The following is a 13,421-nucleotide window of genomic DNA, read 5'->3' as shown; positions in this document are numbered from 1 at the left end:
ACTTAGAAATCTATACATAGAACTACCATATGACCCAGCAACCCACTCTTGGGATTTCCATACCAAACTTTCCTTGAAAAAGACACATGTGCACGTGTGTTCATTGCAGCACTATTCGCAATAGCCAAGACATGGAAAAAACTTAAATGTCCATCAACAGCTGATTGGATTAGGGAGAGGTGGTATATATACACAATGGAATACTACTTGGCCATAAAAAAGAACAAAATAATGCTATTTGCAGCAACATGGATGGAACTAGAGACTCTTATCCTGAGTGAAGTAAGTCAGAAAAAGACAAATACCGCATGATATCCCTTATATCTGGAATCTAATATATGGCACAAAGAAACCTTTCCACAGAAAAGAAAATCATGGACTTGGAGAATAGACTTGTTGCTGCCAAGGAGGAGGTGGGGGAGTGGAGTGGACTGGGAGCTTGGGGTTAAGAGATGCAAACTATTGCCTTTGGAATGGATTAGCAATGAGATCCTTTTGTGTAGCACTGGGAACTATGATAATGTGAGAAAAAAGAATGTATACATGTATGTGTAACTGGGTCACCATGCTGTACAGTAGAAAAAAAAAATAACAAAAAAAATAGCAAGGACCTACTGCATAGCACAGAGAAATCTACTCAATATTCTATAATAACCTATATGAGAAAAGTGAATATATGTATATGTATAACTGGTTCATTGTGCTGAACACCTGAAACTGATACAATATTGTAAGTTAACTGTACTCCAATTAAAAAAAATTAAGAAATAAATGAGGGGCAGGTCACAAATCAAAAAAATAAAATATATTTGTTTTTCTACTGCTCAGTTAAAAAGTATATGTGTGTGTGACTGGGTCACTTTGCTGTACAGTAGAAACTGACAGAACACTGTAAACCAACTATAATGGAAAAAATAAAAAAATCATTAAAATAAAAATAAATAACTTGTCCACGTTCCAGGCTGCTGGTAGTCAGAGCTGGAACTCTCACACAGTTCTAGCCCTGAAGCTTTTCACCGCAGTGTTCAACCACCTCATGCCAGACCTGGCAGGTGGGGACTAAGAGCAGCATTTCGCAAAGCAAGGGATTTTAAAGGAGGTTTAACTATGAAATTACTGAGTTCTTTTCATTGCAAACTGACAAAAATGACAATGCCATGTCTTGAGAGCTGAAAGAAATTAAGTGAATTCACCCAGGACATGTGTCCTCCTAAGACTCTACTGCTGCGCTCAATTTGGAAGTAAATGTTTAGTTCAGTCCCAGAGGATGAAAGGTTGTCAACCTTTGAGGTCTCTCACTTTGTGGGTTCAGATGCGGTGGCAAATGTTCAGGGTTTGTAAAGAGTCCCTCAGAAGAAGACTTTAGATGAGATTGTAGAGGGAAGACTTGAAGCCTGTATTGCAAATGGAGACAGCAGCCCAGGCAGTTTTCACATGAGGAAGAATTGCGCCTTCAGGGACCATGAAATAGTTGGCCTTGGCAAGAGCATCAGCCTTTGATTACAGAGTGGGGGTTATTGTGGGGCTATTGTCCAAAGTCCAGTAAATATTATAGAGGTTTATCTTCCTACAGAGCAGCATTTAATTATTTTTAGCCATAAAGTGACCCAAACAGGTTTGTGCTTAGAACACCCTCCCTGTATGTGTTTGCAGGCAGGATTATAAAGACATGCCTGGGGGACTAGTTATAAGAAATCCAAGCAGGACATAATGTGTGCCTAATCTAAGTCTCAGAGGGGACAAAAGTCAGGAATGATTTGGGGCTATGTACAGGCTGTAAATGACAGACCTTGGTGACTGAGCTGGAAGCAGGAGTCATTGTACAGATGGTAAATGTATTTGGAATCTACAAATAGATTCTCAGCCTTAACTATGTCTTTTTAAAGTTTTATTTTATTGGAGTATAATTGCTTTACAATGTCGTGTTAGTTTCAGGTATACAGCAAAGTGATTCAGTTATACGTATGTTCATTGTTTTCCAGATTCTTTTCCCATATAGACTATTACATTGAGTAGAGTTTCCAGTGCTGTACAGTAAGTAGGACTTTACTGGTTGTCTGTTTTATATATAGTGTGTGTATATTTTAATCTCAAACTCCTAATTTATCCCTCCCCCTGTCCCTTTCCCCTTTTTATAACCATAAGTTTGTTTTCAAGATTTGTAGGTCTGTTTTGTAAATAAGTTCATTTGTATCATTTTCATTATATTATACATGTAAGTGATATCATATGATACTATCTTTCTCTGACTTCCTTTAGTGTGATCCATGTTGCTTCAAATGGCACTTTTAATGGCTGAGTAATATTCCACTGTATATATGTACCAGATCTTCTTTATCTATTTTTCTGTTGATGGACATTTAGGTTTCCATGTCTTATCCATTGTAACTAGCACTGCAATGAGCAACGGGAAACATATATTCTTTTGAATTATGGTTTTCTCCAAATATACGCCCAGGAGTAGGATTGCTGGATCATATGGTAGTTCTATTTTTAGTTTATTAAGGAACCTTCCTACTGTTCCCCACAATGGTTGTACTAATTTACTTTCCCTCCGACAGTATAAGAGGGTTCCCTTTTCTCCACACCCTCTTCACCATTTATTGTTTGTAAACTTTCTGATGATGGCCATTCTGACCAATGCAAGATGTTATCCCTTGTAGTTTTGATTTACATTTCTCTAATAATTAGTGGTATCAAGCGGCATTTCATGTGCTTTTTGGCCATCTGTCTGTCGTCTTTGGAGAAATATCTATTTAGATCTTCTTCCAGAAGAGGGAAGGGTCAATCCTCTAAAAGAAAAGGCCCCAGGCCACAAAGAACTATGTCTTTTGTTTAAGAAAGACCGTAACTGGAGAGGATCTTCCAACCTGGAAATGGGTTGCCAGGGGAAGTTTTCCCACTTGTGATGAGGCTGATGTTCTGCGGTATGTAGGTGTGGACTTGTCTGACCTACTGGCCAATATCCATTGGGATCAATGACTACTGTGATTTGTGTTGTCAAATACTATGCTTTTTCACTGAGGGCATAAAGTAACCTACCTATGTTACTGGTGTGAGAAGTGCTACACAAAGATATGCCCATTCAATAGAAAACATTTTCAAATATCCCTAAATGCTTCAGAGGAAAGGCAAGTTAGGCACTGAAATCTAAGGAATGGTATAAATATACAGGAAAAAAGAAGAAAGTTCAGAAATACCTTGATCAGGGGCTGAAGGTTCATTTAGTTACTGCAAGAGAAGGGGCGGCGGGGGGGCGGGGGGTGTCTAGCTTTGCTGGAAGCAGTATAGACCTCACACTGTGCCTCTCAGTTGCCCTGAGCCTCTGTGTCGGTTAGTCATCCTGGATCTATGCAGATTTTTCCTTTTCTTGGAAATTTGTGATAGTGTCTGTAATGTCTTGGCTTCCTCACAGGAAATGGCAGTAGGGCTTTGTGGAGCTTTAATCCTCACCAATTTAGTGAAACTCACTAGAAAAAGTAACTTTGTATATATTCATAGGAAAGTTCTAGGACCTTCCTTATGATTGAAGTTGAGTCAAAACTCAACCTCCTAAAAAAAACTTAGTCACTTATGGGGGGGAGGGGGAGCCACCCAGACTCTCCTTGCTAGAAAGTAAGTTAAAAAGAGACTGTGTTATCATTTGGCAAATCCTTTGGTCAGTTAGCAAAGCAAATTTCTGAAGAGTAGAAGTTAAGTCCATTAAAACTTGTTCCTGGAAACCTTGATTTCTCTCCCCTATATGGTCTATAACAATTTTCAGAGGGCTTGAAAATTTAAAGACAACTTATTAATCAACTCTCCCAAGCAGCCTAGTGAAAAGGTTTCCAAGGCTGGGAAGATGGCTGCATTAATCAATAGCTTTCAGAACAGCAAGGCTCCCAGTGATAATCAGGAAAGACATTTGTCATCAATGATGAACTGCTTGGCGGGAGCAGAAAACAATGTGGACTGCCAAATTAAATCATTCCAGACGTCTCTTATGTTGGAAATGCCTCATGATCCATGTCCCCCACAATTTTTTTATTTTTATTTTTATTGTTTATTGAGGTATAGCTGATTTACAATGTTGTCAGTTTTAGTGTACCTCACAGTGATTCAATTTTACATACATATACATCTTTTTTTCCAGCTTCTTTGCCCTTACAGATTATTACAAAATATTGAGTAGAGTTCCCTCTGGTCCTTGTTGGTTATTTTACATACAGTAGTGTGTATATGTTAATCCCACACAATTTATCTGTCTATAAAATGACAGATCAATCTCCATGAATTTTCACATTTTACCTTCTCTTGCCCTGTTTTCTGCTTCTTGGTCTCTGTGTACCTGGGGGCGTAGATGTGTTTATTCTTCTCCAACAAAGCCAGTCATGGACTTGGTCAAAGCCTATCCTGCGTGAGAGGCTGATTGTACCTGTGAAATTCAATTTGTAAAAAAAAACAAAAACAAAAAACAAAAACAAAAACAAAACTCCCAGCAAGCAGAAGTCCAGGACTAAATTGCTTCATAGGAGAATTCTAGCATATAAAGAGCTAATTCTGTTCAGACTATTTATTTCTTCCTGATTCAGTCTTAGCAGGTTTTAGATTTCTGAAAACTTGTCCATTCCTTCTAGTCTGTCCAATTTGTTGGCATATAACTGTTATGACAAGAATACAGGCTATCTTACCATTTCTTTTTGTCATTCTCATATACCTTCATCAGTGTTTTGTAGTTTTGAGAGTATAGGTCTTTCACATCCTTGGTTAAATATACTCCTAGGCATTTTATTCTTTTTTGATGCAATTTCCATTTTGATGAAATTTGATTTTTTTTAAATTTTTTATGTTACATTATTTTCTGTACTTTTTTTTTCCAGTGTAGGTTTTTTTTTTTTAATTTATTACCTAACGGATATTACTACATTTATAGGTGTACAACAATCATCACAATCAAATTTTACAGCATTTCCATCCCAAACCCTCATTGGATCCCCCCACCCACTAACCTGTCTCATTCGGAAACCATAAATTTTTCCAAGTCTGTGAGTCTGTGTCTATTCTGCAAAGAAGTTCATTGTGTCCTTTTTTTGGATTCCACATGTCAGTGATAGCATTTGATGTTGGTGTCTCGTTGTCTGACTGACTTCACTTAGTATGATAATTTCTAGGTCCATCCATGTTGCTAAAAATGCTGCTATTTCTTTCCTTTTAATGACTGAGTAATATTCCAGTGTGTATATGTACTACCTCTTCTTGATCCACTCCTCTGTCCATGGACATTTAGGTTGTTTCCATGTCTTGGCTATTGCAAATAGTGCTGTAATGAATATCAGAGTACATGTGTCTTTTCAAGTCATGGTTTTCTCTGGATAGATGCTCAGGAGTGGGATTGCTGGGTCAAATGGTAGTTCTATTTTTAGTTTTCCGAGGAATCTCCATACTGTTTTCCATTGTGGTTGCACCAATTTACATTCCCACCAACAGTGTAATAGGGTTCCTTTTTTCTCTACACCGTCTCTACACCGTTTACTGTTTGTAAACTTTTTGATGATGGCCATTGTGGCTGGTGTAAGGTGGTACCTCATAGTGGTTTTGATTTGAGACCTCATGTCTCTAATAATGAGTGATGTTTAACATCTTTTCATGTGTTTTTTGGCCATCCATATGTCTTCTTTGGATAATTGTCTATTTATATCTTCTGCCTTTTTTTTTTTTTTTTTGTCTTTTTGCCTTTTCTAGGGCTGCTTTCTAAGGCATTTGGAGGTTCCCAGGATAGGGTTCTAATCAGAGTTGTAGCCGCTGGCCTATGCCAGAGCCACAAGCCGCATCTGTGAACTGTACCACAGCTCATGGCAATGCCAGATCCTTAACCCAATGAGCAAGGCCTGGGATTGAACCGGAAACCTCATGGTTCCTTAGTCGGATTCGTTAACCACTGTGCCACAATGGGAATGCCTGTATCTTCTGCCCATTTTTTAATGGGGTGGTTTATTTTTTTGGTATTGAGTTGTAGGAGGTGTTTATAAATTTTGGAGATTAATCCCTTGTCAGTCACTTAATTTGCAAATATTTTCTCCCATTCTGTGGTTGTCTTTTTGTTTTATTTAGGGTTTCCCTTGCTGTGCAGAAAGTTTTAAATTTAATTAAATCCCATTTGTTTATTTTTGTTTTCATCGTCGTTACTCCAAGAGGTAGATCTGAGAAGATGTTGCTGTCGTTTTTGTCAGAGAGTGTTTGGCCCATGTTTTCCTCTAAGAGTTTTATAGTGTCTGGTCTTATATCTAATCCATTTTGAATTTATTTTCGTGTATGGTGTTAGGAAGTGTTCTTATTTCATTCTTTTACATGTGGCTGTCCAGTTTTCCCAGCACTACTTATTGAACAGGCTGTCTTTTCTCCATTGTATATTCATGCCTTCTTTGTCATAGATTAGTTGACTGTAGGTGCGTGGGTTTAATTCTAGGCTTTCTATCCTGTTTCAATGATCCATATTTCTGTGTTTTGTAGTTTTGAAAGTATAGGTCTTTCATATCCTTGGTTAAATATACTGCTAGGCATTTTATTCTTTTTTGATACAATTTTCATTTTGATGCAATTTTATTTTTTGTGTATCTGTAGTATTGGTTGTTATTTCTCTTCATTTATTATTTTGTCTTATTTGGATCCTCTATCTTCTTAATGTGCCTGGCTAAAGGCTTGTCAATTTTTAAATATTTTTTTTTTAAAAAGTAGTTCTTGATTTCATTGATCTTTACTCTTTTTGGTATCTATTTTATTTCCTGTCTAATCTTGATTTCCTTACTTCTGTTGACTTTGGGCTTTGTCCTTTTTCTGTTTTCTTTTAGATGGTAGGTTACGTTGTTTGAGGGTTTTTTGTTGTTGTTTGTTTCTTGATATAGGTTTGTATCATTATAAACTTCCCTCTTAGAACTGTTTTTACTTCATCTGTTTTTGGAAAGCTGTGTTTCCATTTTCATCTGAATTGAGGTATTTTCTGATTTCCTCTTTGATTTCTTCATTGACTTTTTTTTTTTAAGTAGCATGTTTTAAGTCTGTGTATGTGTTTTCCTATTTTCTTTCTGTAATTTTAGTTTGATACCACTGTAATCAGGAAAAAAAAGCACAATATTTCTATCTTCTTAACTTTGTTGAGACTCATTTTGTGAGAAAGCATGTGATCTACCCTGGAGAACATTTCATGTGTAGTTGAAAAAAATGTGTATTCTGCGTGTATTCTGTTGGGCTGTCTTTTTGCTTTTTGGTTTTTGGGGGTTTGTTTGTTTGTTTGTTTTTTGATGGAATGTCTTATATATCTATAAGTCCAGCTGCTCTATTGTATCACTTAAGACCACTGGTTACCTTATTGATTTTCTGGAGCATTTGGCGTGGTTTGGAGCATGGGTTGAGGTGGTCTGGCCCCAGACAAAGACTGGGGTTGCTTCTTAGGCATTGCCTATAAAGTTCCAGTAATGGCTGCCTCCTCCTGATTCAGAAGCTACTTCAGGTTTGAGCCACCTCCGTGTGTCACAGCTGAGCTGTCTCCTCAGCCATGGCATCCCAGGCTTCTGTGTGTACTGTGTCCTAAAGCAAGTGGAGCTGGCACATTTGCTATGCTGAGGCTCCGGTGCATGCCGGGGTATCTGTGCATTTTCTACTGTGCACTTCTTTGGCCCCAAGTAAGAGGCTGCATGCTCCTCACAAGTGGAGTCCAGGCTTCTCACAGCCCTCATGTTTGTCCCACTGACCCTCTGACTAGCTAAGGGCAGGCTCATCTTCCCTGTGTTGGACCCCAAGGTCAGGGCACCCAATATATGACTTAAGCTGTTTCATCCCCAGTGAGGATCTCCTTTTCCCTAGATGTCCCCTCTCAGGGTCATAGGTCCCAATCTATGGTCACTTCTCTTCCCTCCTACCTGATTCCATGTGGTTCTTTCTTACATCCTTGGTTATATAGGGGTCTTTCTGCTAGTCTCTAGTTTTCATAAATGTTGCATAGATAGATGTGTTTTTGATGTCTTTGAGGGGTAGGTGAGTTCTGCATCCTCTTACTCTGCCATCTTGACACCCTCCCTCCTTTGCCTTTTATTCTTCCTCCCTGCATCTTCCTGCTTGGAATGCATAGCTGCCATCTGGGTTCATGGAGTCAAGGCCACCCATGGCAGTGCAGCCAGTTAGAAGAAGCCTGGGCCCCTGGCACAATGAGGTCCTGATCTTTCCTAGATAGTTATGTAAGGGAAATAAATTGCAATCCAATTTAAGCTATTGTGATTTGGGGCTTTTTGTCACTTAGAACTAAACCTAATTCTAACAAGAACTTATCGTAACTCTTAACAGTTATGAGTTACTCTTTTTTTTTTTTTTTTTTGGTCTTTTTGCCTTTTCTAGGGCCGCTCCCATGGCATATGGAGGTTCCCAGGCTAGCGGTCGAATCAGAGCTGTAGCTGCTGACCTACACCACAGCCACAGCAATGCCATATCCGAGCCTGGTCTGCAACCTACATTGTAGCTCATAGCAATGCCAGATCCTTAACCTACTGAGTGAGGCCAGGAATGGAAACTGCATCCTCATGGATGCTAGTCAGATTCATTTCCACTGAACCATGATGGAAACTCCCCAGCACTAGATTAAATTGCTTTTGTAAATGAGCCTTGTAAGCTTGCATACTCTCCAGTAGAAGGCAGCTCAGGTTAGTAAGGTCTCTGATTAGCATGGTACTATTAATCATTTTTTCCAATTGCCAATAACCCTAGAAACAAATCAGTTAATTCTGCAAGTGCATTAATTCTTTTAAACTCCTCCCCCTGATCTGTGTCAAGAAAAATATGAAGGTTTGATTATTTTCCCCTTTGACCCTTCTGAAATAATCAAGATTCTGGTCTGATTGAAAGTAGAATGTTGCTAGCAGAGTTAGTGACCAGAGTGAAACCATTCTTAGACATTCTACGTGGATCAGTTAGCTATTTCTGGAGCTGCTGGTCTAGGATGGCCTCACACATCTGGCAGTTGGCTGGCTGTCAACTGAGTCAATATGTGACCAAGCCACGTGTCTTTCATTATCTAACAGGCTAGCCTGGGTTTGTTTACATAGTGGTGGCAGGATTCTGAGAGCGTGTGGAAATATGCAAGCTCCCTAGAGGCATAAGCTCAGAACCAGCACACTATCACTTCCATTACATTTTGTGCCAAAGCAAGTCGCAAGTCCCATCCAGATTCAAGGGATGGGGGAAATAGACTCCACTTCTTGTTGGGAGAACCACAGTGTCACATTGCAACAGGTATAGATACAGGGAGGAGTGAAGAACTGTAGCTGTTTTCTAATCATTTTAACACAATATGATTTTTTAACATAAAAATTTCAACTGTGCTAATCAGACAAAACCGGGCACTCCCAAGAAGGCAGCTCCCTTTCCTCATGGATTGACAAAGTAGTTTTAGTCCATTCAGGCTGCCATAACGGAATTCCATAGACTGAATGGCTTATCAACAACAGAAATTGATTTGTCACAGTTCTGGAGGCTGAAAGTCCAAGATCAAGGTGCTGGCAGATTTGGTGTCTGCTGAGGGCCCACTTCCTGGTTCATAGACAGTGAGTTTTCACTGTGACCTCACTTGATGGAAGAGGGAAAGGAGGTCTTTAATTGAGTCTTTTATATATTTTATATACACTGGAGTCTTTTATAAGGACACTAATCTCAATCAGGAGAGCAGAGTCCTCCTGTTTCTAATAACCTTCTAAAAGTCCCACCTTCTAATACCATCACCTTGGGGTAAGGAGTTCAACATATGGATTTGGGAGGATGCAAATATTTAGACCACATCAGTGGTGTAGTTGTATTTTCTTAGTTGAGAATCAGAAAATGATAGCTTTAGGTTTCAGGTTCTCAACAAAATCACTGTAATTATTTAGTAATAGAGTTTCTAATCTCACACTTCAAACCACACCAGCCAGGTGATAAATGAGGAGGTCTGTGTACCAGTGGAAATGGTAATTAAAGTAATCTTTGCCTCCGAGTCTCACTCTTCATTCAGCTAAAATTTCTAAGTTCTAGGCTCTTTTTGCTAAGGTGTAGGGATGCACAATGAATAAGACCCAGACTTAGTCCAAGCCTTTGTGGAGCCATAGTGTAGCCAGAGATAGGAGCATGGATGCAACCTAGAGTAATTCAATTTGATGGGCACAGAAAACAAAGCCTCACTCTAGAGCAAAAAAATGACATGGAAGGCTTCTCTCTGGAAGCAGATCAGGGAAAACATTCTCAGTGCCTCCACCCACCTGCCTGCTTGCCTGACAGTCCTTAAGGCCCTCCTGTAATTTCCTCAGTCCAGATCACATTCTGTCCCTGAGCTGTAACTGAGGCAAAGCCATAATGCACCTCTGGCCCCTTCCTGGAGCTCCTGCAGCCATTCACCCTCAGATGGTGGGAGGTCCTCTCCGATCTGAGTTTTAAAGTTCCTACACAGGGCAGGCTTGTCTTCGGAGTGTTTTACAGGAGCCCTGATGCTTCACGTCTTTACATTCCTCAGTATTTTGACAAATCCTATCTCTCTAGAAATGTGGAGGGTATGTGGGAAGCTCCTCTGAGGATGGAAGACATTTGGGAGACCTTTCCACGCCACTGCCCACAATTAGCCCTTCTTCTTAACAAGCATTTGGTGACCCAGGCTGAAACTGACATCAGCTTCTGGCTAAGATCTCCTGTGACTGGAGTATCCTTTGCTATGCTGTTTTTGAAGGATTCTTATTGTTCTAAGAGTCTCCTCCCAAATCCTTTGTTCTCCTCTCTTCCAGAGAGCCCTAGATTCTTGTGCTATTGAAGAGATATGACGACCCCATAACTTCTGGTGGGGAGCTATTTAGGTTGCCCCTTGCGGCCATCATCACACTTCTCTTGTAGTTAGATTTCTAGCTGTTTATATAACTGGAGTTTTTAAAATTCAGGCTCTTTGAACCATAAGCTCTCCCTTTCTAATAAATGGCCACAGCTGAATCTGTCCATAGTGGGTCTGCTTGGAGGTTATGTCCTCAGATTCTATAGACTGAAGTTAAAGCCAGCATCATGGAGCTTCTGAGAATTGGTAATTCAGTTTTCTCTTACATACAAAGCTTTTCTGTTAAAGAGCAGAATTAAATATTTTCTCCATAGATTTGGAAGCATTTATCATGTGGACCACGATTTCCCACCCATTCTATTTGCTTAATAATGAGCCACCATTGTAGTTTTTCTTTCATTTTCTAAGTACAGAGAACTGGACCTGGTGACCTCCTGCAAAACAAGCAAGGAAGTCCTAAGCCACATGAAAATCAGCTATATGATATTTCGTTGCTTACCTGAGAGGTTAAAAGGAGCAGGAGTTTGATTTCAGTATGAAAGCTTGTCTGATTGAGCAAATATTTCCTCCTCTTGTCTTCTGGAGAAAATGACTGGAGAAGGAACATGAAGACCTGAGAAGCTGGGTGAATGGGGATGGCGGAGAGATAGAGTAGAGTTACTTTGGAGCTCTAGAGATATTGTTCGGGCTGGAAAGGTAGGTGCTGAATAGGGCAATTTTCTAGAACAGTAGTCAAACACGAATGAGTATACACATCACCTGATTCTGATTCAGTAGGTCTGAGTTGAGTTTTGAAATTCTGCATTTCTATAAAGCTCTCAGGTGGTAACGCTGCTGGTCTTCGCACCACCTTTGGGATCAAGATCCTAGACTAATCTCTCTCCCCTTCTACCACCATTTCCCTAGAGAAGAGTCTGAGAGGTAGAACAGTGGGTTAGTATTAGAAAGAGCACTTGTGGAATAACCACTCTGCATCAGGAATTGTGCCAAGGGCTTTTGTATACTATCTTCTTCTGGTTACAACCCCGTAAAATAGGCAGCATTATTCCTATTTGAGTGATGAGGAAATTGCAGTGCAAAACTTTTTGTTTGCCCATATACCATGTTTTAATGTGAGTAAAGAATAAATAGCATTTATAATACTGGGCATGGTGCCATGAATGTAATAAACACTTTAATAAATATGTTGACTGGATCCAATGGCTAGTCAGGCTCATATTCTTTTCAGGCTAATATAAATTCTCCCAAACCTATTCAAGCCAACCCGTTATAGATGCCTAAGCTTATGAATTGGTTCAGTCAATACACTACTCCCACCAGAATAAGAAATCAAATGATGTTGCCTTCTAGATTGTCCAAACTTCCCAGGGACTTTCCTTTGGATTATTCCCCTATGAGACAAAGTCTTTGAAGTCTGGAATAATTAGTAGGGTTGCTTCATGTAATAGTACAATGTACAACATATACAAAAATACATGTTTATCCTGGTGATAAGGGATGATTAACTTCAAATCTACAAATGATACATCCACATTACAGAGAAGGATTCAACCCATTTTTGGTACTCTTCATTCCTTTGTGTAGATCTGATTATCTGTTTTTCATGAATTATGTCTTTGGTGTTGTATATAAAAAGTCATTGCCATACCCAAGATCATATAGGTTTTATTCTATGTCATCTACAAATTTCATAGTTGTGCATTTAGGTCTGTGATCCATTTTTAAGGATTTTCTTCTTCTTCTTCTTCTTCTTCTTTTTACAGCTACACTTGCAGCATATGGAAGTTCCCAGGCTAAGAGTCAAGTCAGAGATGCAGCTGCCGGCCTACACCACAGCCACAGCAACACAGGATTCAAGTCATTATCTACAAACCTGCACTGCAGCTTGCAGCAACACTGGATCCTTAACCCACCTGAGCAAAGCCAGAGATCAGATTCACATCTCATGGACACTGTGTTGGGTTCTTAATCCATTGAGCAACAATGGGAACTCCTTGAGTTACTTTTTGTGAAGAGTATAAAGTGTATGTCTGGATTAATTATTTTACATGTGGACGTTGCATCATTTGCTGAAATGATTGTCTTGGTTACTTTGTGTTACCTCTGTTCCTTTATAAAAAATTAGTTGATCATAGTTATATGGGTCTATTTCTGGGCTTTCTACTATGTTCATTGATCCGTTTGTATTTCTGTTTAATGAGTACCATATTGTCTTGGTTACTATAGCTTTTTAAAAAGTGTTTTATTATAATTGATTTACATGGTTCTGTAAATTTCTGCTCTGTACTACAGCTTTATAGTAAGTCTTTGAGTCAGGTAGTATCAATATTTCAATTTCATTCTTCTCCTTCAGTATCATGTTGGCTATTTGTTTCTTTTACTTCTCCGTGTAAAGTGGGGAATCAGTTTGTTGATATCTACAAAATTTACTGAGATTTTGATTGAGATTGTATTGAATATATAGATCAAACTGGGAAGAATTGACATCTTAAAAATGTTGAGTCTTCCTATCCATGAATATAGAATATCTCTCCATTTACTTCTTTGATTTTTTTTAATCAGAGTCTTTTTTCCCTCATGTAGACCATGTACATATTTTTTTAGATTT

Source organism: Sus scrofa, chromosome 9, assembly GCF_054392235.1.
Source record: "Sus scrofa isolate SSC_HxYL_T2T_F1_AM1 chromosome 9, Sscrofa_HxYL_maternal_Yorkshire_Landrace_v2.0, whole genome shotgun sequence".
Classification (NCBI taxonomy): domain Eukaryota; kingdom Metazoa; phylum Chordata; class Mammalia; order Artiodactyla; family Suidae; genus Sus; species Sus scrofa.
Note: the sequence above shows the minus strand (reverse complement) of the source record.